The sequence below is a fragment of the Triturus cristatus genome, chromosome 7, assembly GCF_964204655.1.
Source record: "Triturus cristatus chromosome 7, aTriCri1.1, whole genome shotgun sequence".
Classification (NCBI taxonomy): Eukaryota; Metazoa; Chordata; class Amphibia; order Caudata; family Salamandridae; genus Triturus; species Triturus cristatus.
This window is the reverse complement of record NC_140590.1, coordinates 1079612413-1079639945: the sequence shown is the minus strand read 5'-3', so window position 1 is coordinate 1079639945 and position 27533 is coordinate 1079612413. Positions and strand designations below refer to the sequence as shown.

The following is a 27533-nucleotide window of genomic DNA, read 5'->3' as shown; positions in this document are numbered from 1 at the left end:
CGCCAGCAAAAAATACAAAGAAAAAAGGAAAAAAAAATGTGAAGGAGAGGGGAAGGTGAGCAAAACAGTAGCTTGGTGTTGGGTAGGAGCAATTCAACACTGTATAGTTGTGGGGAGCAATGGTCAACTGGAAGGGCTGGGGGAGCAACAGGGGAACAATAGAGGATCCTTTAGGAAATAATTGCCAAAGAAATCGGAGCTGGAAGGGGAGGTGTGGGGGAAGACATGCGTGAACAGCTGGGAGCAACAGAGAGAACACTGGGTGGAGGGGGTGTGACATTGGAAGCAGCAGACTTGGGAGAGAGCAAGAAAACTCATGCTCTCCCATGGAGTATGGAACGAAAAAGAAAAACTTAGTTCCCAGATATCATCTGTGGAAGAATACAGCCCATCAAATCAAAAGGATGATAAAGGAACTTAGGGCCTGATTACGAGTCTGGCGGTCTTATGATCACCAGAGTCTCAATAGAGCAGGAGTGGCGGTCCACCATTTTGCTGATTACGACTAAGTCGTATTGGCGGTCGGCTGAGCCAGGGAACAGTCGTTTCCTGCCGGTGGTGCAGGAGCGCCACAACGCATTATGCTGAGCAGAGACTGGCACAACTGCAACTGCTGAAACTAGATAGCTATGCCCCTGTCACTGGTGCCCCCCTTCCCCCACTCCAACATGGACTGCTTCCTACTGCCATTGCTGCTTTGCTACCACACTTAGGGGCTCATTTATAAAATAAAGTGTTGTATTGTTGCGGGGAAAACAGTGATGTGACACTTTTCATAGTGCTATCCTTGCAACACCATGGATGCACCGTATTTACTGTACGGCGCTCCATGTCGCAAGGATTTACAGATACGTCAGTATTCCTGACGTATCAGTAGGTGCAAAATTGGCGCATTGCTGGAGTGTGCCTGAAAACAGACGCAACTCTCGCAATGTGTCTTTTCTCATAGGGCAATCCCCATGTGAAAAGCCCGGCGTCACTCTTTACGCCTACTTCAAGCAGGCATAAGGATTTGACGTAGTGATGACCTAGAATTGGCGCAGGGAAATCTCATAGATTTCGCTGCATCACTTCCATATAGCTTGGGTGCGACGGAACGCTCACCCTGCATATATTATACCTGTCGCAGGTATAATGTGGCGCAGGGTTTACAAAGTGGAGCATCGGTCTAGATGAGTCACTTTGAAAATATGGTGCAGTATGGCGCACTTTTTAACCCGCAGCGTGCGTCACAAACAGTGACGCAAGGGCGGCATAAAGGCCTCATAAATAAGGCCCTTTATGTTCAGACACACTTCCTTTATTGAACCTTGACTGAACTATAACCCGGCAGTGCTGGTCAGCATCGCTACATGACAAATGGCTCCCAGCTCCATCCATCTTTCCACTTAAGCAATTTTTCAAGAGAAATTTATAGACAATATAAAAGGAAAGAAAACAACGCCTCTATCATTACAGTGAAGCCATCGGTCATCGCCCAATCTGAGTCACAAATCTAGTCACTCAGGATGGCAAGGGGCCGGCGGATACAGAGACGACGTAGGCAGCTTAAGCGATCGCCGAGCAGAGTCATGCCTAATGCGTCCCGATGGGTGGTTTTATGACCTCATTATTGGTTTTAAAGAGTTCTATTCAAATTGCAGGCTTATTAGAGGGGCATTATTTTTCCATTACTGCTAAACGGATTGGCAGGCCAGCTATCTGCATGCGTTTGAGTCACATCAGCCAGTAAGGCGGCTTAAGCAGGCTTCTTCTGTGCGCTCCACGCCCCCGTGGACCGACGAACAATGGATCCCTCCGGCTGCAGGGGAGCAAACAGGCACGAGGACCGCGGACAGAAGGAACTAGAACATTAGCATCGGCTGCACGCGGCAACTGGTTAAAAAGCTAATAATATATGTTTTTAAACAGCCCTCTATTTTCGTTATTTTACCCCCAATTACTTTTTCAAAAAATCGGATGTTTATTGCCCATATGATTTTTCGAAATGAAAAGGTATCGCCTCATTATTTTGAAAACTGCTTCGCTCCTAAAAAAGGCCAACGGGGACCAATTATCTTTTGTTTATGTTGCAAGTGAGTGAGGAGGCTTGGGTAGTGCTGCGCTGCAAACTAAAAGGCCTCTCAGCAGATCATACTGAGGGAGATAAAACTGGCGTGCAACTAAATAGGATTTGTATTAACCTTTTGCTGCCATACTTTTGCAATTTTGCCACCCGGTAAAATGTCTAGTGCTCCTGCTGCCACTACTCTGCATACCTGTCAGTCTAATTATCTCTCTATAGGTCTAACAGTGTGTGTGTCTACATCCATCCATCTTCTCCATAGCTCTCTTGTGTGAGCGTGAAACAACTCTGCCTTAACTAGCACTGTTTAGGTGGACTGCGGCAAGACTCAACACGCCCTCCACTCAGTTTTCCTCTTTTCCTTGCAGAGCATCTCGGATAGCTATTTGACTCACTTTAAGACGAGAAGGTCTTAAAGCCTGTCCCCACCCTTCGGAACACCATGGATGGGAAAGCTCTCATCTTATGGACACCTCTTCCATGTTTACATACACCAGATTGAAATATCTCCTCCCTCCGGTACAGAAGCCTCAATCGGATAAATCCACAATCGCAGAGATGATTCTGCCCACAAGACTGTAATCTACCAAGAGGCCAAGTCGATGGCCATTGCTGCACTCCAGAAATCCTCCAAACATTTTAGGAAACCCTGATCCAACCAAGAGGTGAGATCTGTGAATACTAGATAGATACACGGTCACATTGAGACACAGTAACGGGATATAAGGCAAGTACAGACTCCAGTTTCATGCCTCCCTGAGCAGATCACAAATACAAAGAAACTTACCTACTTTAACCTACTGCCATAACTTATTAAACAAGCACTGGCAAAGCCAATATAGGTGGCCTTTGATCCTATTGGCTTTGCCAATGCTTTTTGGAGATGCTGTATAGCATCAGGAATATGTTGTGCAAGCAAAAAAAACAGAAAAGAACAGGCTCGAGGATGCGGCTGCAATGATGTGTACTTTTGTAGGTGCACACATGAGTGACAACATTTACACGTGCATGCATCATCAAGCGTGCGTGTGCGCCTACAAAATGACAGGGGGGTAATTTTGTTTTAATTTAATGATCTGCTATGGAGATGTTCCCCAGATACAGTATTCACGGCCTGCAAAGTTTGCCATTAGCCTGATACAAAAATAGAAAAATAAATAAAAATATTTTTATGAACACATATTCACTTTATACATTTTGAACATTGTAACAGATCTAGAAATGGCAGTTGTACTGTCATTCTTAACTTTGCCTATCTTACAAATCAACTGTATAGCAATGCATTTCAGTGGGACATTTGGAACCAAAATCTTTATCTTGTCAATATCCCAATATTCCTTGAAAAAACGACGTGCAGTGTTTATTTAAAACAGACCACACATTTGAAGGAAAATGTATTTCGTGGTTGCTTTATTTTTTCACTTGCTTTTCTGTCAACAACCCACTTACAAATACACATCAAGAAATACTTGCGGATCAATGCTTGTGCCAAACTCAGCCCCAGCCACCTCTGAAAGCACTCTGAGGGCTTCGAGTAAATCCAGCGATAGCAGATGACTCCAGAGTGAGAACTGTATTGTTATGATGGATCTCTTATAATGCAGCAATAGAGTTGATGACGTCGAAGGACATTGCCCCAGGCACCCGGCCTTGTTTCGAGGCCTGAGATTCCATAGTCAACACAGTGGTCGAAGTGGGCGGGGTCGGCAGGGCACAGAGTACCCCTACTTCTTTAATGCTGTACATTTCGTTACCCTACTTTTTTATTTTAAACTCGCGTCCGGGACGGCAGAAATAGCCAAGGCCTATAGATAAGGCTCAGAGTTTGTGGCCGTTAGGGGACAGGTGTGTGGCAGAGAAGGAAAAGGATTCTGTCTTTTCCTTCTTGCCGAGAGAACACAAGGATAGTATCCACTTCTCCTGCTCTTCCGCTGGCAGTTGCCCCCCCCCCCACCTTTCTTACTCTACCTCCCTCTGGTTCTGTCTATGTTTCGCTCCTCCTCACTTACTGAAAACCGTGCATTCATGAAATCATTTTTACCCACTCTTTCCTCTCCTTTCCTTAATTTGTTCGTCCGTGAAATGGATCTAAAGAAAGAAAAACACTTTTGCTGGAAATGTTGTCTTTTTCTGACATCTTTCTATTTAAAAGTGCAGCCTTGGGACAGAGAGAAATGAAAAGCTCAAAATGTGAAAAATAACTAAATAAAGCATGATAGAGTGGTCACAAAGTGGCCAGATTTTATTCACACCCAAACACATTAGCGCCACTTTAAAGAGTTTGCCAGTTAAGCACTACTTTTGTTTTCTCATCTTTCTATTAGCAGCATTGTTTTCCCCGGGTGGGGTAGCGCACGATTCCCAGAAGTACTGTGCAATACATGCCTGATGGGTGGATTGGTAAACAAAATGTGTACCACGGCTCTGTGTTCAGGGATGTGGTCTTTTTAAACCAAGCTGCTTACGTTTTGTAAGGATATAAGCAATGGACCTTGAAACGAGTCGCTTCTAGGCCCTGTAGTCATGTCCCTAACATTTCAGGCAAAAACACTAATTGATTTCTAAATAATGAGTGTAAAAGCGTTAAGGTAACCATGTTGTTCCTTCTTACTTTTCACATGCTTTACTTAATCTTGCATTCCCTTGAGTGTTTGCTTTTTCCAGGATGGTGTTACTTTTTTGTCTAGTGCGTAATTTGAATTGAGTCACAGCCAAGTGTTTATAGCGGGGCACAATTGGGTTGTAGTTGAAGGCAGTGCAAGTATCTCTCAGTGGGGCAGTATGGTGTTCAGTGGGGGAGAGTACGTGGCACTATGGCCAGAGCTGCCAAATTTGCAACTGGGAAACCAGGTTCAGCCTTCATGACCAGTCCACCAAGGCAGTCTCAAGGCAGGGCGGCTCTATAGCGGTGCGAGCAGTGCGATCGCACCGGGTGCTGACTTCGGGTGGGGGGTGTCATGTTTGCAAGTATATTGTGTTTCTAACAGCACTTGCTGCCTTCTTCCTGGCCTCGAGCAATTTTCGGCAACAATAAAAAAGTAATAACTCCCGTGATTAATTTTCTTCCTAGAGAGAGATGGAGTTTTGTCAAGTGGAAGTTTTGACTCGTGAAAAGGTAGTGCAGAGGGTTAATGTACCTTCTGCAAAGAACATGTACCATGCAGATCACAAAGTGCACATAATGTAAATAGGTCAGTGGGTTGCTGCTTTTGTCAGTGAGATTCTTTTGTTACTTGCAGTTTATAAGTCAAAATCCTAACACAGAACAGTGAGCTATTAACTGTCATCTTAGAGCTGCATGCAAACTGCAAGGTATAAATTAGAGCATTATGTTTCCCCAGTCTTTGATTATCCTATTATTGAAAAAAGGGTTTATTTGGATAGCAATCAATTCTGGTTATTAAAGAGAACCCCCAACCGTGGTATTACGTTCTAAATTCATAGTTTGTGTTTCTCCAGACCAATCACTATTAAACTATACTGCCTACAAGTATGGTTGTCATGTGACTCCTACACCTTGTAGTCCTTTGTCTTATTTTAACATTTCCTAATTAGTGATTTACACACGTATGATTGTCTCTGTGTAGTGTGTTAGTTGTAAAGTGCTCTGACACCCTACACAGGTATCAGTGGAGCTGTAAATCAAATTAAATGCATCCTAGAGAGAGTGGTTATGGGGGCTTGAGGGGCACTGTTAAAGGGTGGTAGTGAGGGAATCCGTGGTGGAGGGAGACATTGGGGGATACCAACAAACATTGTCGCTCAGGGCTCCACCAGCATTAAAGTTGGCCCTGCCCTTGAGGCCAGTCCGCCTCACCCATTGGTACCTCCAATTACCTTGTGTCAGCAGTAGTTGCTGCAACTCACGAGGGATCAGCAATGCAGGATTTGCACGCATGCCAACCTAAGTTCACAAACATCACCGTCTCTCTGCTTCATGCACAAGCACTTTTATCATGTGCTGCCGGCTTTGGGGACACTGTAATTAAGCAGCAACGGAGGGCAAAATTATGCTGCACTATTGACTAAATTATGCAGAAAAAAAAAGCTGCAGCGTATATTTTCTGATACTTTATTGTTTTGACATTTTTACACAGGCTAACAGTCTCTGCAAAGATTTTGCCTTATTAGTACCAGTGTAACATACAAGTGCAGCAAAGAGAAAGGTGAGCAGTCAACCTTTGCAAAGGGCTGTCCACTTCGCAGAAACACAAGTAAAAACAATGTAGTAGTTATTGATTCGTTTGTGCTACAAACAATTTATTAGTTAAAATCATCATATTATGCAACAGATGATGCATTATGTGGCAAATATTGCAGGGACATAATTATATAGAAAACATTTGCAAACTAGGATATTTTGCCATTCATGATTAAACTCCTCTTGTGGAAAAATGGGAGAAGTGCTGATGACAGCAACTTCATGGCTCGGAGGCAAATAGCTTGTGATTCCACTTTTAAGCTTATTTGGGACATTCTGTGATTGGAAAGGAATGCCATTTTGTGAATGCATTTTAATTTCAATAACTCTATATAAACCTTATATAAACGTTATCAATGGGTTGAATTAAATAACGTATAAGCTGTAACTGGGGAGTGAAATGCCAAACAAATACAAAAAATTTGAATGATTTGCTCTTTCTGGCCACACCCCTGACTATGCCCACTGACCCAATCCTCGTGTCATTCCCGCCGCCTGATTCTCCGCCCACAGTTCCCCTACTTTTTTCCCCTCACTTCGACCACTGAGTCAACAAAAACAAAAACTTTAATGGCAGCAGAGCGGCCAGGGTTTTTTCAGCTCATTCCATTCAGGCAGGATCCTTGTCGTAACTCTCCGACTAACATCCAGGCACCATCAGTTACTGCAGAGAGCACGGAGTGCAGGATTTCAAGTACATATGGCAGTACCATTTAAAGAGCTATGACACTCATACTGTTTATAGCTGTGAAAATGGCGCTGCCATCTGCACCACCAATGCAGCAGCGACTAACTGGGGTGAGGGCGTGATCTGGAACGCAGCTGCTTCCCATCGGCCAGACGAAGCAGTACTCCATAAGAAGGACATCCGGCGACCACACCGCACAGTGTTGTTGAGCTAGAAAGTCTGGTGCTAAGGTGGAGCAGAGTCACTGTTCAAAAATCAGGCCGGATGTTTTTTGATCCACGTGAAATGAAGCAGTGGTAGGCGCAGGCTACTCCTCATTTTTGGTCTTATCAAAACCCAGAGTCAACCTCACGCTCTTCTTTTTTCTTGAAACTCAAGTCCCAAAAATACATGGTATCATTTCCACTTTTTTCCTTGTTAGTAGGAACAGTCTTCCAGCAACTTCGGGGAGCCTCGTCCCCAAAATACCTTCTCATTAACACGTGTAGCACATTACAGTATTTAATAGAACACATATGAAGTAGTGATTGAGAGCTGACAACATTGAGGAATTGAATACAAAATAATTGGGTTATTTTTGCCCCTCCCAACCCTCAATTTATTCATTACCAAGATCATCACTCATTGTCTTTTCGCATTTCTCACATTTGTCCTTTCTTTAAAGTTGTGATTCACAATATTGCTCTTTTAAAGTAAAGGCATGCACATTTTAACCTAAACATCGCATAAATATTAATAAAATCGGCTCCTCACAGGATATTGTCTAGCTCTTGATGAAGTCCTCATGTAAAGTATGTGATGTCTGGGGCAAAGCTCCACACCCCTTCAGTCCAGTATCTTTCCACCTACTAAAAGTAAGAGAGGGTACACTGAAGGGGATTTAGGGGACACTTTGCACATGTATTTCTTCATTGCAGCATAGGATTTGCTGCACATAAGGTAAGTTAACTTTTTAGAGATGGCTGTTTTTAGGTCAAGACAGGAGCACTGGCCAGATGGTAGGGACTAACACTCGACTCTTGAAGTGGGCTAGACTTTTCCGCTTCACTATGTCACAGGTGCCTGGAAGAGAGTAGACCATTTATGTATGTGAATATTAGGACTTACAGTATGTGACCAATAAGTATTTCCTAGTCTAAAGAAGCAGTGCACCAATATCCAAGGGCCTCTGAGGGTCCACACAGAAACAACTACTTGTTCAGGGGCGGGTCCTCCATTTATGCAGAGGAGCACAAGCACAAGCACAAGCACTGGAGCTGAAAAATAAGAATGTAGTAAAGTTCATTTATTACCATTTTATTTTTCAGCAACACGTCCTGAACTAAGTATCAGGATGGGGCGGGACCAGCACTGCCGAGTGGCAGCAGCAGAGAGCTATGTGCTTTACAACGTGCACGTCTCTTCGGCCGACCGACTTGGGCTGGCCAGCCAGACATGTGCATTTTAAAGTTCTCTAACCAAGCAGTCTTGACAGCTGGGTTAGGGAGAGCGCAGGGCTCCAGTGCTCTTAGAAGTGCTGGGAGAGGCTGCTCTATCCACTTCTGGTGCTGCTTTCATGCTGTGAAAGCAGCACCAGGATTGGGTGGTGCAGTTTCCTTCATCGGGAGCTTCCATGAGGAGAGAAGACACTCAAAGGTGGAGGACGTCACGCTGCAAAATAAGGTAAGTGTATTTTAATTATTTATTTGTTGTGCCTCACCACCATTGGTAAAAGCCAGCTGCTACTGTACTTGATTATCTAAGCACCTCTGTATGCCCGCTCTGCAACTTATCCCTCTAGATAGCTTCTTATGTGACTATCCGCACCCTTGCCTGGTGGGAACTTAAGGCACTGAGCATCTTTCAACCAAAAGGAGAACATCTAAAGTGAGAAAGACACTGCCACTGACCTCAGATGTCTTCTAAACGATGTAAGTCCGTAGCAGATGTCAGTGCTTGACATGGCCAATTCGATCAGTCATTTGTTAATGACTACAATCATTTATGTCCATATCATCTTAATATAATTTGAGTATCTAATTTAACTGTATGTCTGGCCGATATTTATGCTACATCCTAACTGATTTGAAGGTATTATTTAATTAGAGCCCCAGACCATCTCATCCTGTCTTGTACTGTGCTGTTCCCGTACCTCTCACACGGTGCCCACAAAAGCACCTCACACGTCTTCTTTCAGTAATCAGATTTGGCTCTGAATAAGAAATATTGTTTAACTCTTTCTTGGGCTTCACCAGCTTGGTTCAGCTCACTTCCGCTCTTCGGTCACTCCACCCAACCTGAAGGACTTCTTCCCGCTCATCAGCGGGGAGCTTCAATCACGTGCTGTACCTCCATCACAGGTCTCCTTAATCTTAGCCATCCATATTTGCAGTGTGAGTCAGAGGCAAAAGGCATATTGGTGTCAAACACAGCCCTTGCTCCACGAATGCATGATTGTTGCGTTTGCTACTTATGTCTACTCCGTGCCAGGCCTTTGCGTTTACTGAACAGCTCCAGCCTGGTGATGCATACGTGCTGGGCTCTCCTGAGATGTGCACTAGGAGACAGCAGCGCCTGGTTGTGTCCTACCTTGTGGGTCTCTTTCAACTCCTGGACTTACTGAGTCCACTGCCTCAATGCTCCTGTAGCATGGTCTTTACTGTCACCAGTAAGGTACCTGCACGAGGCACTCAGGGCCACCACACCTAAGACTGCGTCTACTGTGGCCATTGCATGACGACTTGAGGTCAATGCTCCTACTGAATTGGTCATTCATACCTAGACAATCTGCATGTCCAGCATCTGATAGGCTGTTCAGTATCAGGCAGACATTTCATGGCCAATCTCTAATGCATGGTTAATGCCGGAGGAGCATTTCTTGGTCCACAGGCAATGAGTGGTTTGGGCATAATATTAACGAACGTTTACTGGTTAGTGTCGTAGGGGCATTTCATGATCCATGTTTGATGCGCAGTTTAATGATCAGTGTCTGAGGGGGGCTTAGGCTTAGTTCTTGGGGGCATTTCATAGTCAGTGTGTAGTGTGTATTTTAAAGTCAGCCCCTGGTTGACATTTATTGATTAATTTCAGATGGGCATTTCAGTGTCAGAAGATGGCTGCCGTGTTTATATCAGTGTCTAATGATCATTTCATTGCCATCATCACATGTGCATTTCATTTGTATGTGAGGTGCGCTTCATAGTATGGAATTCAGAAGCCAAACCATGATGCAGGATGTAACTTTTCATAGTCAACATTGATTCACACTTTATGGACAATATCTGATGTGCATTTCAAGGTCAGTTTCTCCAAGGCCTACCATGGTCAGTGTGTATTGGTCAATCCTAAGAGACCAGGCGCATTGCTAAATTTTCTGATTATGCACACTCATCTCTAGTACTGAAATCAGTGGTGAGACACAAAACAATGCCCCACGCCCCCTGCAGAATGTGAGGCGGGGCCCCTGAGTCTTCCATATCTCACAGATATTCATTGAACTTGGCATGATTGGGGGGGGCTAAAGTGTTGTGGTACCACTGAAGGGCTGGTGGCCGTACATCGCTTGCGTTACGCGCCTGGCAAGGGTGTGATGCTGAGAATGGCAAAAGGCCCCTCCCCGCCCCCCAATTCGTCCTATTTTAAGAATGTTGAAAAAATGTTCACGCTCATTTAGAGCTAGGAGCAGTCCTAAAAACAAGTAAAAACTTTTTTTCAGTTTTTAATTCATATGTACAAAATTCATAGCATCTATAAGCTTTTCATTAAGTAGTATAAAAGAAAAAAAAGAAACACTTCGACATGGGAATAAGACATTGTATGCCAAATTTTTAAACTGATATTGTTGACCTTTGGCTGCAAAATAACTGCTATGAAGTTTTCAGTGCGCACAGTTCCCATACCAGAAAAAATACAGGGTCGTCATTGGCATCAATTTACAGAAGCATTTTTGCACAGCTTGTATTTTGGCCCTAAGAGAACTGAATGTGTTCACACACAAACAAATCCCTCATATCGTTAAACCTCCCGCATTCTAATTACTCAGACTTGTATACTGAATGAACCCTCACACGCCTTGTATTTTCAATGCTCCTTGAAATCTCGCGTGTCCTCAATGCCCAAAGACCACTTGCGTTCTGAATGGCCTCAATTATCTTATTTTCTTAATGTCCACTTACATTCTTTGTGCTCTGAATGCACACAGCACTACTTCTTTCGCTGTTCTAACACTCCTCTTGTCTTCTGAATGATCACACATTTCATATGCATTTTGATCATGCGCACACACACTTTGGGGCACATTGACTAACGCTTTGCACTAGGTTTGAGTCACAAAAATGACACAAACCACTGCAACATGTTTATATTGAATTTTCTTTGTTCGAAATGTGTTTTGCACTGGAAAGTTGCCTTGAAGTAACGCACGGCAACGGTTTGCGCTGCTTTGCCTCACTTTACATCAAGGGGCCGTTCCATGGGTGGTACATGGCCGTTCCCATGCAACTACTTAAGGTGTCTGATGCAAAGCCCCATCTACTAACGATAGTAGACAGGCCTTTGCGCCAAAAAATAACGCCACTTGAAAGCTGGCATTAAAAAACAGGAGAGATGTTTCTGTTTCTCCTAACTTTTCCTGTTTCGCATGTGTGCTGCACTGTACAACACACTTCCAAAGTGGAAAACGTTTTAAAGTTAGTCTAGCCATAGTATTTTATACTGGAATGATAGACTTCCAGTACAAAACCTATGCTACGCACGTGGCAGATGCCTTTGCACTTTGGTGCAAATGTGTGTATGTGAGGCACTAAGCAGATAAATTGTGTTCCAGCTCCATTGTGAGAGCAGGACAGTGCCATATCTTAGATAGGCCACGTTCCTGCACTCTCGTACAATGCAGTGCGGCAACTTTGGTAGTGGCTTTGCGTTGTGTGACTTTTTTGTAAATCTGTGACTTTGTGTTCAGAATGTGCATACACACACACACACACACACACACAGAGTGACAACTTAAGTGGTTCAAGAACATCTGCACCCTACAAGTCAACTCAAGTCTGGAGTGAGACCCAACAGCTGGCAGCTAAGCAAAAGACTCCAGTCTCCAGCCATGATACCACTGTTTTCCCATAAAGCTCCTGGAGACGTTTACCAATGGTTGAAAACAGCCTTTTCATATTTCCCATTTTGGAGAATTTAACATTAACACACAGATAAAAGATTATCGGAAGTTATGGTGGAGAAATGTATTCTTTCAAATTGACAACGATGTATGAGAGTGTACACGTTCGATAACATATAAAGAGGCTCAAATTAAACAAAAAATGCACAGTTTAGCAAGCAACATAGCTCCAGGAAGCAGCGACTGTTTCAAACTATGAAGATGGAAGAAGCATGAACATATGGGAGACTCTCCAAGCCCTCTTTATGCCACTCTCCCCTGGCCAGTTCCTGCCACCATATCCTTGTATTGGTTTGGCCACGTTGCTTTGCCCACCCTATGGCAGCGCCCACCTTCCTGCACTTTTCACTTTCATATCTTAATTCATCAAAAACTTTAAGGAGAGCCAAATCAACTGGATCCCTACTACCCTGCACAACCAGATCTGTCCAAAAATAGGCACAGGAAAGTGACACAGCAGAGCTCTAGTAATGGCAATGTGCTCAGCTCTCGACACACACAATGAAGACAAACTGCAAAGGGAAAGAGCACACATAAATGATGCACAAGAACACACTGCTACGGAAGAAAAGCACCACTTACAGGGAGTGTTGAGAGCTTACACAGGCACTGGTCTATTGCAGAAGAGCAGGAGAAGCTTGGAGACAGTGGGGCAGCCACTTTAAACGCAGAGAGTAGAGGGAGGGTCAAAAGAGAGACAGACATAAGGGAAGGAGGGAAGGACGGAAGGAGGAAAAAAGAAAGAAAACAAACACAGAGCGTTAATAGAAAAGTAGCCTTGAGCTTGCAGGTCATACATGTGCTTAGCACTAGTTACAGTGGGTTCTTTTTTGCTAAATTATGATGTGGGCCATGCCTACATACGGGTTTCATAAAAAGTGTCTGCAGCTTTTAAGTTAACCCTCAATACCTCACTAGGACATAATTATTAATGCAATTATGAAAACAAAACTTGAAGTTACAGGAACCATAATGCTTAAAATCTCATCAATGAAGTGACACCCTAATACAAATTCAGAATATGTGACAAGCCTCTAGTATCCATAATTTTAATTCTCAGAACTCTTAACTTCAGTTCTTGCTGACTCGCTTCAATCCAACATTTCAAATAGATCTCTGCTGCAGTTTCAAGGCCCTGCTTGCATTTTAGATCCACAAAAGAATTCAAAACCTAATCAAAGTTCCAATGAATCATAAAAAAAGTTACAGGCATTAAAAAAAAAGACAATTCTTTAGCTGTAATCCATTGGAATATATGTTAAATTGCCAATTCAATGCCTGGTACACTTAAATAGATTCATTTCAAGCTAACAACCTCACTTTAAATTCTGAAAAACATACTTCATCTTCTAAAATATTCCCTTGCAATCTACAGTCTGCCTTCACATTTTACAAATGTCCATTTTTCGGAAACTAAAAACCTTAATGTGAACTGTCATAGATACATTTAAATACCAAGCTGTTTTCATTTTAAATCAAAATCCGCACACGTCAATGCAACAGCTATAACTGCACTCTAAAAATACTTTCAATATCAAAACGCTCTTTTCAATCTAAGACCTTAATTTGTAATGAAACCCATTGACAATTTTCAATTTAACCAAACATGCTATTCTAAACCCTTTTTTCATGTTAAAATATTCATCATATATCAGTGCCTAATTTGTGAAAAAAAAATAAGTGGCAGGGACCTACACAGGAGCCCATTGCAGCGTGCAGCACTAATTTCCCCAGCTTGCACTGTGAACACCAGTACCAACACAGCTACTAACAATCACGCTTCAACAAGTGTGACAATTCACTCTCTTCGAGGCCGCCCAACACTATAACAATGGCTTAGGCGGAAGATATTAGTCGCTTTTAATGTATCTTGCATTAATAAACAGCAGTTGTTGGGATCATCTCTAAATTAGAAAAACAGTGCCTCCATGTGGCAGACTATCATAGATGCCAGTGTTGACAATAAGGTGCCAGTGCTGAGCACTAGAATCCGCAGGCTCAAATTAAGCACACTAATAAAGAGACATTCCTTTTAATTCAAAAAAGTATCTCATCACTGAAAATACTAACTTGTATGCTAAATCCAATGGCTTAAATTACATTGAAAAATGATTGCCCGTAATTAGAACCTCAAACTCAATCAATTGTTACAAAGTTGTACATAAGAATTCTAACATTATAAAAAAGCTCAGAATTCACAGATTCTATTTGGTGGTAATAACATTCAAATGAAATATTGTCTAACTAGAATCAAAACTCCTTTAAAATAACTTAATTTCGAAAAATGCATTATAATTCTAAAAAACAATCTTAGATTTAGTTGTTGTCTGATTTATCTGTTTTTTTACATAATGCATCAATATAACAAGAAAGCACATTATCTTCTGAATTGAACGTGCGCACATGATCACACTTCTAAAGAGAGCTACTCACTAAACTATGTGATACATTTTTGCATATGGACAGTGAAAAAGCCACCATTTTACCAAATATAGTAATGTTCTACCTTTTGGGGGAAAAACTGATCTTTGAACACTCTCAATTTTAAAACAGGAAGGTGCCCCTGAAAAACTAGTGCAGCAGGTGAGTCATCAGTCACACGGCTAAGCTGTGATTTAGTCTTCCCTAGCCAGGCCATCTTTTCAGAGGCCCCTGCCTGCCGGCAAACTGTGGGAATGTCCTGTAGATCTGTCTGCCCGCACTGTCCATTGTTCCTTAAGGAAAGATGCTTATTAATGATATTAATAATGATATTCTGAGATTGTTACCTAATTCAGGAACGATTATAGGATAACTGGCATAGTATAAAGTGAAATGTTTGGAAAACATTGGTACAAGACATTGGGATTTGGAATGACGAGGGCGAACACCCCTTACACACCCTCTCCTTCCGAATCAGTAGTCATTGAGAAAGTGCAAATAGTGAGTCAGAAAGGTGGTTGCAATATTGTCCCTGATGCTTAGCCTGACTCCAGGCCTGTGCTGCTTTTGGAGTAGCACTGAAGGGCACAGGGCGGAGTGTGAAGAGACACAGGGATCTCCAGGGCCACTTTCAAAGGTTCATAGGTACAAATAGCATTAGTGCAGCTGGGCCTACTCTAACAGGATGTGTATGGGCACCTTGTGTCTTGTCTCTTGAGGGGGGCCTTAGTGTGCACAGGGCCGTGAATCCATTCCCAGAATGTATCCATATTTGTGTGGGCCTTTACACATCCCCTCATAATTTGGAAAGGGCACAGCACATATACTATCAAAGAGTCAGTTAAACTTGCTGCTCTTTTATCCAGTGCTATAAGAATTTCCTCATATAGGCACACAGCACTAGTGCGCAGTGAACAATACCCGCCACTATTCATTTGCTTACACATCACGTGGTGGCCTTTTTCAGCCTCGTGCTACCCTTACCAAACATTTTGCTCAAGGTAACTATTAGGAGTGGGTGACATTTTAATTAAAGTGGAGTAACTTTGGTAATTTTGTGTTATTCTTTTGACACAAAATTACAAAAAATTACACAATTATGCCTGTTTGCATAATTATGAGCAATTTGACACAAAAATCCTATCACAGGTGCACAAGAATATCAAATTTAGTGAGCACAAGTAGCTTACAGACATGCTGTATTCAGGATATGGGCATTAATCAACACTCATCTTTATAATTGGCTCCTTTTACTGTTCTTTGTAAATGGCTGCTATTCATTGGTTAATATGGTCACTAGTCCCTCCTTTTTAGGTCTCGCCTGAGCCAGCGCATGCGCTGCTCTGGCGAAACATTTAGTTAGTGGGCTTTAAAAAGCCGACCACAGCTTTTTGGGTGGCATAGACCGTGCGGTTACGCGCACAATGACGAGCAGAGGCGCCATCTGGCTTTCCTCTCTCGTCATGGTGCGTGCACATCACACACCACTCGCCAGACGTGCCTCCTTTTTTTTTTTTAACTTGCAGCGCGAGGCACGCGTGCTTGTTTAGTTCGGGGTGTGTTAGCGGGGCCGGTGCTGGGGACTTGGGTGACTGATTGTAACTAAAACAGTCTGCGGTATTTCTCGCACACACACCACTCTACGCTCCTTTCCCGTTCACTCACTTCTCCGGATGAGCTGCGCCATTGATATCTTCCGTAGCTGTCACTGTCCCGAACTTTGCCCCACTGTTGCCGCCTACTTGCATGTCACTTTGCTTGAACTTCAGAAAGGTTAAATCGACCGCCATCTTGGGATGGGTGTATTGCCGCATACATACCTTGGGAACCCTCACTTTTTGATGAACAACAGTACTAGTGAGAAGTGAGCAGTGTGAGCACGCGCACATCAATGTGCCTTCTGTCACTGAAGTATGGAAAAAAACGGACCACCTGTGCCAGGGCACAAAACAGAGCCCGATAGAGACCCATTTCGGGCCCCTCTTTAAACAAGCATTGGCTAGCCAATAGGTCTCGCCTTTGGGACCTTATAAGTATTTAGTTATGCAGCACAATATCATTGGTACAACAGCATCAACTGTTGCATGGCTAAACACTTATAAGGTCCCAAAGGCGAGACCTATTGGCTACGCCAATGCTTGTTTACTTTTGTAACTTCCCATGAAGACTGCCCCATTTACATGTGGTGTTACTCGTCATGTTATTTCTTAGTGTCTGCACACTCTTTTTTTTTGTTTAACGCTTGCTCCCTGCACCTGGACTACAATTGCTTTGAAGGTTGCTTTATTTGAAACTTTATATTTAGAAAAAGTGCTCTCCCGTATGACACGACTTCGGACTTTAACTTTCACTCTGTGTCAGTAGCGGCCCGTTGAGGGATGCTGCGGGGCGGGGGAGGAGCAGGGTGGGGGGTAGTAAACTGCGGAATACGGCCCAACGGAGGTAAGTAAGCAAAAAAATAAATAAAACAAATGTTATTGCGCGCGCTGCATTGCCAAATGCGATGCAGCGTGCGCAATGAAATTTGTTTTATTTATTTATTTGTTTACTTACCTCCATTGGGCCGTATTCCATAGTTTACTACCCCCCACCCTGCTCCTCTCCCGCCCCACTGCCCCGCAGCACTCCCTCCATGGGCCGCTACAGTTCTGTGTGTTCCTTCCTTGTTTTACAAAGCTGCTAAGCTGTTCGTCCCCTCCCACCCACACCTCAGAGCCATGGCATATCAGGAATGCCAGCCCCTGATTTGTGTGAGCAGTAGTGATGCGAGGGGCCACTTGCATTACTCCTAGAGCTGGCATCTGTACTTGTTTTCAATTTTTGGTTACCAATCCAACTCAATCGGCAAAAAAATATAAAAGCGCCTTGACCCGGGGTTTCGATGCATTCCATTGTGAACGTTGTTTTTTGGTACTATGTCTGGGATTCCTCTGTAAGCACTATCTCCGAGAGGAATTTCAGGCTGGCAGAGCTAAATCCCGCAGACCTGTCTCTCTGCCTGCTGAGCTTGTGCGTCCCCTCCAAGTCCTCCTCCCCAGAGAGGCTCTGCCTGGCTCAGGGCTGAGCTTCCACTCAAGCTGCCGCCGTCACCTCCTGCGCAGTGTTTTGTGGGAAAGAAGTTGTGTTTGCACAAGATGTATTATGGTCCCATACTTGCACCTGAGGACTGTGCTGTTTTTTGGTGCAGTTCAATACTTACATTAAGTGCAGCTATTATGTAGGTGTTGAAGTGTGCCCCAGCAAATTGTTCAGAATGCCAGAGAATAAGAAATATTGTATACCGTAGTGTAGAATTGTGTTTCGCCAGACTTTAATTTTCCCGTTTACATAAAACATCATGGACTTGTTACAGTGGCATGGTTTCAAAGTGATCAGTAATCACATTGGGAAGTGGGCACCAGAATCGGACCCAAGTCCTCAGCCAATTTGGTTCACGGGCCATTATTGTGGTGCGTGTTTGATTTGATGTTTGCCTGCTAGATTGGCTGAACCTTGAAGGAGTTTGGAGTTCTGCCACATAAATGAGTGCTTGATTGAGTACACTTAATTTAGGTAATGGTACTTGAAAGGGCAGAGCGAAGAGCACCTGTTATTTACAGAGCAACGAAACAACTGAACGCCTGTTATTGTACATCACTAAGAAACAGCAACACGCCTGCTGTTTACAATGCTACAGAACAACCGCCACCTACTATTTACAGAGCAACAAAACAGCACAACACCACCTATTTACGGCTATATAACGAGCATATGAAATGCCATAGGTCTCACGTTACTGAAAGTTTGAGCTATAGGCATTGCATTATTATTTTCAACAGCAATAGCTCAAACTTTCAGTAATGCAAGACCTATTGCATTGCAAATGCCTGTTTATTGCAGTTAGCGCTATTTGTTTATTGCAAAATGCATCCTCAGGTCCATTTTGGATGCAAGGGTGCATTTTGCGCATAAAAAAGGCGCTATATGCTGGGTTACACTCCTCATGTAATTCGACATAATCCCGCAGAATTTTGATGCAATTTTGCGTAGTTATGATACAGGAGATTATGCAAGTTACGCCCACACCTTGTGACAATCTGACATAATTTATACCACACCCCCAGTGAACTATGATTCCAGTTGATTTAAAAGTTTTTAGGAGTTTCTAATGGTGTTTATTGGTTTCAGTTTGTATTTTTACGTAACCAGGAGAGGGGCCATTGTTAGCGGAGCAGGCACCGTTGTGTCAAGAAGTGTGAAGTACTACTTGTAAGGGAAGCTTGCAATAAAACCGCCTGTGCTGTCAGCCTGCCTGGAAAGTGCTTGCTACCGCTGCCTGTGCTGTACCTGTTCCATTCCATGAGGGATCCCTACACTGCAACTGAAACTGCTACTGTTGCACCTGTTTCTTTCTGCAAGGGATCCTTAAACTGCCACTGCCTGTGCTGCACCTGGTTTGTTTGCAAGAAAGGGTTGGACTGCTGCTGCCCGTACTGTGCCAAGTTTGACTGCTGCTGCCCCATATGTGCCAAGTTTGACTGCTGCTGTCCATGCTAACGTCACTGCCCATTCTGTGTCCATTTTGACTGCTGACGCCCATACTGTAAGAAGCTGTAAGAAGTTTGACTGCTGCTGCCCATGCTGTAACAAGCTTGTATGTGACAGAGGCTTTCATTGGTCCTCCCTATGCCGTACCTTTCCGCATGCGATGGCAGCAGCTGCCCCTGAGGCCTATGAAGTGGCTCCTCAAAAATATTCACTGTTACAGGAAAGCCACAACAATTCTTTTGGCCGTGGCAACGTTTTTGTTTTTTCTGCTGCGCCTGATCCTACTTAGTCGAGTGTTAGAAACTCCTAATGTTGCATCTTATTCCTGAAGAATCAAGTTGTAAATTGTAAATTGGTTTTTTACAGTGTGATTTCTCCATAAAGTGCCATATGCATCAACACATTTCCCCATAGACACAAACTGAGCAAAACCCTTTGATGCATCTGGCCCTAAGAGAATAGTTGAAAGAAAGTGATGGGGATGGCATTTCACAGAATCGCACATCCCCCAGTCTACCGCACCTACATTCTGGAAACTGACGCCCTGGTGAATTTGTAATTGAAGGATCTGTAGAGAAAATATATATGTTATGAGGACCGAATGGGTTTATAAATGAATACCGAGGCACAACGTTTATGGGGCTTCCTTACAGTGTCCCTTCCACGTTGTGATTCGGAATGCTGTGTATCAATAGTTTGTGACTGTACTTTCTGTCACAAACCGTTAATAGGCTACTGACTCCTAAAAGGAGGTAGTAACCCATTCGCAAAGAAGAAGGGATCTACGAGAGACATCTTGTCATTTGTGAATGTGAGAATAATCGTTTATTTGGTAGTGGGGAGCCGTCCAGGAGACCACAGGCAACTCTTAAACAAGCTTTTAAAATAAAAGTTATTATCTATTATTGTAAATGCAGACCCTTTCCTGCAAGGAAACTGGCCTGCATTCATAAAATAATTATGCACGGTTGTCTGCTGACCCCAGCAGGCACCCATCGCTGTGATGGCACACTATTGGAGTAGGTCGTAATTTGCGACCTACATCATGAATAGCAATGAGACAGGTCGATTTATTCTGAATGGTGATTTTGTGAACTGATCTAGTAGTTCAAAGTTCCGTTTGCAAAATCAGAATCGCGTAATTTGTGAACACTTTTTGTGAATCAATTCTTCGTACCTCTGGCTCATACATATTAAAAGGAGTAGAGCCAACACGAACTTAATGCACTATCCTCAGTGGGAGGGGGCTGTACAATGCAAGCTGTCCATTGATACCGCTGATGTAACATGCTCGCCGGGGGAGGGGGTGCATGCACACAGTCTGAAACATGTCTCTGGACTTGTGGAGAGACTCCTGAAGGGGGAGTGATTATAGACCTTTACCGCTGGTGGCGCCCAGTGCGACAATGTTGGTTGGCGCCCGCCACAATGAGCACCTCCACCACGGGTATCTCTCACTAGCACCCTTTAACAGTGACCAAGTCTCCACAACCACTCTCTTATATTCATTGAATTAGTTATATAGCGCCACTCATACCAGTAAAGGGTGTCAGAGCACTTTGCATCACACACACATTACACAGAAACAATTAAACTAAGGTTTGTAAATCAGTTTATAAGAAAAGTTACATAAGCTAAAGGACTAATAGTGTAGGAGTCACATGTCATCCATACTGGTAGGCCGTATAGTTTAGGAGTGCTTGGTGTGGAGAAGCACAAACTCAGAGTCGAAAAAGAAACAGCATAGTTGGGAGTTTTCTTTAATAAAAAAGAATCGATTTCTACCCAAAGTTACCCTTTTTGCAACATTAATCTATGGTCTAATTTATACTTTGCAGTGTGTATGCAGCTCTATGATGAAAATTAATAACTCATTGTGCTATATTAGGACTTTAAGTTATCAATTGCAAGGAACAAAATGATGTCTCTTTTAAAAGCAGTAATCTGCTGATCTATTTATATTATATGCACTGTTTAATCTACATGGTACATGTTTTTTGCAGCAGTCACATTAACCCTCTGCACTACCTACACAACAATCAAAACATCTACTATACAAAACTCCAATCTATCTCCACGAAGAACATTAATTACAAGTGTTAACTTTACATTTTTGTGAGGCCTGGTAATTGCCGGAGGAAAGGAACGCGGCAGCAGGCGCTTTAAAAACTTAATAAACTTGAAAGCACGGCGCCCCCAGGAAGACAACACCCGGTGCGGTGGCACCGGTCGCACCGCCCTAAAGCCGGCCCTGCGTCTCGCAATGCCTATCTCACGAAGCTATGGCTGCCTTGGGGGATTGTGCATGGGGTGTACGCCAAACAATATTGATGACCATAGACGGAATGTTTGACACGCCGAATGGTTGTGATTGCTATTTCCTATATTGAGTTTGTTTGTTTGATTCAAGTTGTTTTGGTACAACAGTCTGAAATATATTAGACCTGTCTCTTGATGGATATTGACACTGTAACTCTATATACCTTCAAAAAAAACAATAAATACAAGTAAAAACAAAAAGAAAAAGGAGTAGAGCCAAAACAACCCTGGAAGAGAGCACCACAAGCAAATTGATTCCACTTTTAAAAGGTCAACTAGGGTTTCCACAAATACATTGTGCTCAGGCTTTCTGAGTTGGAATTGCTCGACTCCTGCAGACAACAAACTCCCACGCCTCATTGCTGTTGCCACACACACTGATCACTCTTTGAGTCTATTATTAATAGGTCTGAAAACAATATGCTGTCTTCGGAAATGTAAGTCCCGGACCTTTGACTGAGTGAGTCCCTTGTGTTTCTTACCAGCGCTCAGTCCACTGTGTGTGCTCCCCTGACCCCGCCCCGGTCTCCCAGGCTGCCAGGGAGAGCAGTAAGAAGGGTAATTACATCTCTTTCTTTTTATGTCCAGCAGAGGATGGTAATAAAACCTCCCTGCACAGAAAGAAACTTTCCTTCATGAATTATAAAATGCTTCCCCAGCTTTTGGCCTCCGGGCTGCGCAATAAATATGCCGCGCTTCCTTGCATTGTATTATTCGATTTATTGAGCAATTGTATAAAGTGCAGTTCTAGACACTGTTTATAACAAATTAAAATATCACAATTTATCTATTTGGCCATAAGTTCTCATTATTTTGGTTTATAAATGCAGTTACTTAGAGGGCTAAAAGGCCACACCCGAATTACATTTTGTAAACAAGATGGTAGGAAGAGAAAGGAAAGGGACGAGACAGTAGAATGACAGTACTTCTATGACCAATATGATTTGGTAGCTTTCTATTTAATTAACAGAGCAGACCTGTGACATTTTCAGCAATGTAATGAAAAATAAAAAGATAATACCTCAATGTTATTTTCATTTTATTTTTTCCTCTTGTGGGCATGGCAGCTTTGCGAGGCGGGGCTGCTCTGCTGACTGAGCAGGGGAAGAGTGGTTTTCACTCCCTAAGTGCACATGAACATCTCAGGCCGGCCAAACTTTCATGCGCACTTAGCCCTTTGAATATGTCTTAGGCCTGCCACTGCAGCCTGTGTGTGCAGTTATAAACTGCCATTTCGACCGAACAAAATAAACCTTTTCAAAAGAGCAATGTGGTGTGTATGCTCCATACGCTGAGGGGTCCATACAATTATGTCCGCTTGGAAGGTGAAGCATGCCCCAAACAAAAACAACAGTGGGTGAGAGTCCTTTGAAAACAAATCTGTTCCAGTGGAGGTGCATAGGGAGTTCTTCTCTTCTGCTGGATCAGTGATTTTCAATTTTATATGGCAGGGACGAAGATCTAGGCTCGCCAATACATTTTTGACTCTCCCCAAAGAGGCTGGAGGTCTGGCACTGCCAGATTTACTTTCTTATTATGGAGCGCTCCAACTCAGAGTTATATCAGAATGGTCTCTTAGAGAGACTGAGAAACATTTGCTACATATGGATAGGGCACTGGTGGGAAGGACAATCTGGGTTGTGCTATGGAAACCTAAACAAGCAATGCCTATCTTAGCACACCTACGGCCGCTAGTCGTAAAATGTGGGACATGGTAATTAGACCACACAAATTAACAACTCTTCCCACCCCATATACACCTATCCATTATAATTTGGCTTTTTCTCCAGTATTATCGCGGGCCACTTTGATAACTGGTGGGAGGGAGGCTGTTTAATGATTTCTGACATTTCACAGAGGGGACATATTGACATTTGAAAATTGTTGTTGCAATTTTATGTTACCTACCTTGGAGATCTTCCATTACACTCAGCTGAAACACTGGGTACTGCAACTACAGGTACGACTCGCCGCTAATAGAGACCTGCTCCCCATTGAGTGCTTTGCCCGGATGGCCAGGACCACCAGGGACTGCATTTTCTTTCTCTACGCCCTCTTACTGTCCACTTCAGGCAACCCTACTCCACAAGATGTCCTCTTCTGGTAACAGACATTAGGGATCATTATAAAGCCCGAGCAGTGGCACTCACTTTATCATGATGTCCATAAATTCGATCGTACTATGGGGTTGAGGGAGGCCCATTGCAAACTTCTCTATGATTGGTACCTATATCTGGAAAACTTGCATAAGACTTATCCGAACACATCGGTTGGGTGCAGGAGGGGCTGTGGGATGTTCGGCGACTTCAGGCACATATGATGGGACTGACCATATATTCAGCCACATTGGAATGAAATCGTAGCGCAGATAAAAGGGATTTCAGGCTACCAAATTTCATCAGAGGCTAAATTTGTACTCTTAGGCCTCCAAGACCCTTCTCTTAAATGACAAACTGTAGGCTCAATAGCTATGTTTGGGGGCAGCTAAAACAGCCCTGGCCACGCCGTGGAAGAAACCTGAAGCCCCATCTATATCACAACGGCATGCGTGGCTCTGGCAGGCTCTTACAATCGAGCGTATGACCAATATTCTGACAGATGCTATGATAGGGTTTGATTATATATGGGGACCCTTGGCTCGTTTTCTCTCACAGGGTCTCCCCCTTTTCCTATGCCCCACCCTAGTATGGATGCTCCATCTGTTTGAGAGAAAATGTACCCCATACTGTCCTTCATGAAGAGCATTTCTATATGGTTATGCTAGAATAACTTCTCCTTGTCACACAACACTCACTTTTGGGTTTTTGTGCTTCCACCACAACCTCCATTCTTACTATACTGTTTGACATTTCTTCATGTCTGTTATTTTTGTTTCCAGGTGTTGATAGCCTGAATGTTTTCAATTCATAGGAAAGGTACTTTTATTTTTGAAGACGATAACACTGAAAGCTTGTAAATCTGCCTTGGTATTATATTTACACCATTGTGGTGTGTCAACCAATGATTTGTACTACACTTGAATGGTCGTTAGCGTTCCGATGAGGGGGGGCTGGCAATTTATCATCAATGTCATGATGATGAATGTACCTTAAAAAAATCAGTATGGAAAGTCTTTTCTCCCACCACTCTCCCTTTCCCAGTTTGTCTCCCTCCCTGTGTTTTAATACACCCCATTGCCCTGCGGGTGTAAGTGGGGTGAAGGTTCTGTAATGTTTGTCTTTCTCAAACCAATAAAACAGATTTAAACCTAAAAATAAATAAAAATGTCTTCCTTGCGGGCATGATTCAATCGATACTGCTTGGTATAGTGCATATGCTTCCCTTTGACCTTCTGGAATATACATAATTGAAAATGAGCGCATGCACTTACAATGATTCTGCCTCCCTTTTTTTATATAAAATTAACTTTTACCAGGCCCAAACCTCCCTTTTTCATACATACCAGACATCGCTAGGGTAGGCTCTAAACCGCAAGGGTGCAGTGCATTTAACAAGTGGGGCATGTACTTTTAACTTTTACATTTCTTGGAAGTAAAAAAAACCCTTAAATTCGTTTTGCACCACTGCAAGGCCTGCCTCACGCACAGGATAACTTTAGGTTACCTTATTAGTCACAGTTCTGCAAATGCCACTTTTAGAAAGTTGCCATTTTATGTCCCAATCATTTGCTGCCTGCAGCCTGTATCAAGGGTCACATGACTAGGTGCAGCTCGCAGTTGGTGTTTGCGTATTGCTTCCAGATAGTGAGACAAAGAAGTAATAGGTGTTGGCAGGATGGGCCATCTCTGATTTGGGGGAGGAGCTGTCACCCAACACACTTACACATCACAAAGGCTGTGCCTCAGCCCACTCACAAGGGGTTCCACACTAGTCTTTTGTGCCCCCCAGACAAGCTGGGGTCAGGGGAGACAGGAAGAAAATTCCAAACGCCTCTTTGTGTGTAACCCTCTAGAAACTTCTCCTACTTCAAAGCTGGCAGCAAGGAAAAGTAGTGACCTTCAGGCCCAATCTTCAGTACAATACTGGACCTACGGAAGACTCAGAAGGACTGCTTTATTACTCTGCTGCAAGAAGGACTGCTACTCTGCTACCCTATAACTTTTCTGCCTGGCTGCTGAGTGAGAACGACCACCAGAGTGACTTCAAGGGTTAGTTGTCTGACCTCCTAATCAGAGCCTAAGAGACAGAAAAGGCTCCAACCACCTCAAACCCAGCACCTGGACTCTGCTGTGAATCTTGCCTTTCCAGTGGTACCACCCTGGTCTTGGACCATTGGAAGTAAGCCTCAAGGTGCTCTGCCAGCCCAGCTGTGGACTTTTGGGCAGCACTGATACAGCACGGCGCATCTCCTCGCAACCCTGCATTGTAACTGCTGCTGCACAACACATCTCTAATGCAGGACCTCGCATCGCAGCCTGCAGCTCATCAAGACTGACGCTGCATGACACTTTTCCAATGCAGGAAGTCGCATCACCAGCCTCTGTCAGTGGCATCCTTAATGATGACACAGGACCTCACATCACAGCCCCTAGCTTCTTCAGAACCGCTGCTATGCAACACATCCTCAACGTGGAATATAGCAATACTCTGCAACCAGGATTTAAGGTACTTTACTCAGCAGGCCTAACTTGGTTCTAGTATCTGACCCACACTCCATCTTGATCAGACTGAACTTGTGACTTTGTCCCCATCCAGCACTACCAGAAAACCTCAGTTGTCGCTTTTGAGCTTTTAGGCACTATTTCACTTAATTATTTGAAATTGCATTTTCTAAATTGCTGTGGATGTATCTTGTGTTGTGTTTTCACTTTATTACTGGTTGAAATTCTGCATACATACTTTACACATTGCCTTCTAAATTAACCCTGTCTGCTTTGTGCCAAGCTACCAGAGGGTTGAGCACAGGTTAATTTGGGGTTTCCTTGTGTAGCACCCTGACAAGAAGTGTGGGGGCTGCTTGAGTAGAGTTTCACCCCCTCAACCAGTACCACAATTTCCTACAGTAAGTATCACACTCTACAGTAAATAATGTGGAATTTATGAACTTAAATTAAGTACTGCTGTTAGTCTGCTAAGCAATACTTAATTTTTATGTTAGTATAGGGTCTCATGAAGGGTCCACATGTGGAATGTAGCTTCAAAAGAAATGTATTTATAGGAAGGGAAATGTCCCAGCCATCCAACCACTCTACTGCAAGTACTTTTTTTCCTCCGCCTGCATTCTAAGATTCTGCCCCTCACTGACATTTCACAGTCTTAGATATCACATTACCTCCCTCTCTACAATGAAGAAGGAACTTAAATAAGGCTCAATCAAAATAAGACAAATGACAGGAAAAAGTATATAATAGAAAAAATAGCAAAACAAACAAAAACTTGACTTAATGTCAGTGAAACAATATTTGGAAATAACAGGGTAGCTTTTCCAATTTACACTCCTGTCAAGGTTCTTCCCTAGCTTTACCCCAATCACGTTTAGGAATACTCTTCACTCCCCTCGAGCTTCCACCTTGAAATCAATGTCATGATCCAACACCCACTTCTTCTTTCTCCTTCCTTCTGCGCTCTCATTTTATCTCCATAGTTCTTCTTGTTCAAATAATGCAACTCTGTTTAGATTTCAACACCTCTTTACTAGACAGGTTTCTTTATCTTACTCAAATCACCTACTTTAGCCCTTGTTTCTTTTACACCTTTCCTTGCATCAAACCCTTCTTTCCTCTGCTTACCTTTACCTATTTCTCTCCTCCACACCTTATTCCCTCCATCCACATTCAGAATTTTCTCATTCATCGAAGAAGGCTTGACCAGAGAATTGGTTCTCCTTCCCCTATATAGATGGAAGGAGGGTCTCTTTGTAGTAAATGAGGGGTAAGCCTATACACCCGAACTCTCCTGGTAACCTCGTCCCTCCACACATCGTCACTCTCTATGGCTAACTGAATAGTTTCTTTTATCACTGTGTTGAAACATTTTACCATTTTGTAAACCGCAGGATGACGCAGAGAACACTTTTTGTAGCTGATCCCTTTCTTCTCCCAAAACATCTTCCATTTCTTTTGAGACCAGCTGTACGCTATTATCCATCAAAATAGTATCCAGTATCCCTTTCATACTGAAAAGATAATTCAAACACTCCACAGTTTGCCTTGTTTCAATC

General features: G+C 43.2%; 1 protein-coding gene across 3 annotated transcripts in view; it reads right to left on the bottom strand.

Annotated features, from left to right (window-relative positions):
- The window catches only part of HTR4 (5-hydroxytryptamine receptor 4), a 1182210-nt gene that overhangs the window by 218352 nt on the left and 936325 nt on the right, over positions 1–27533 (bottom strand). The window lies entirely within an intron of this gene.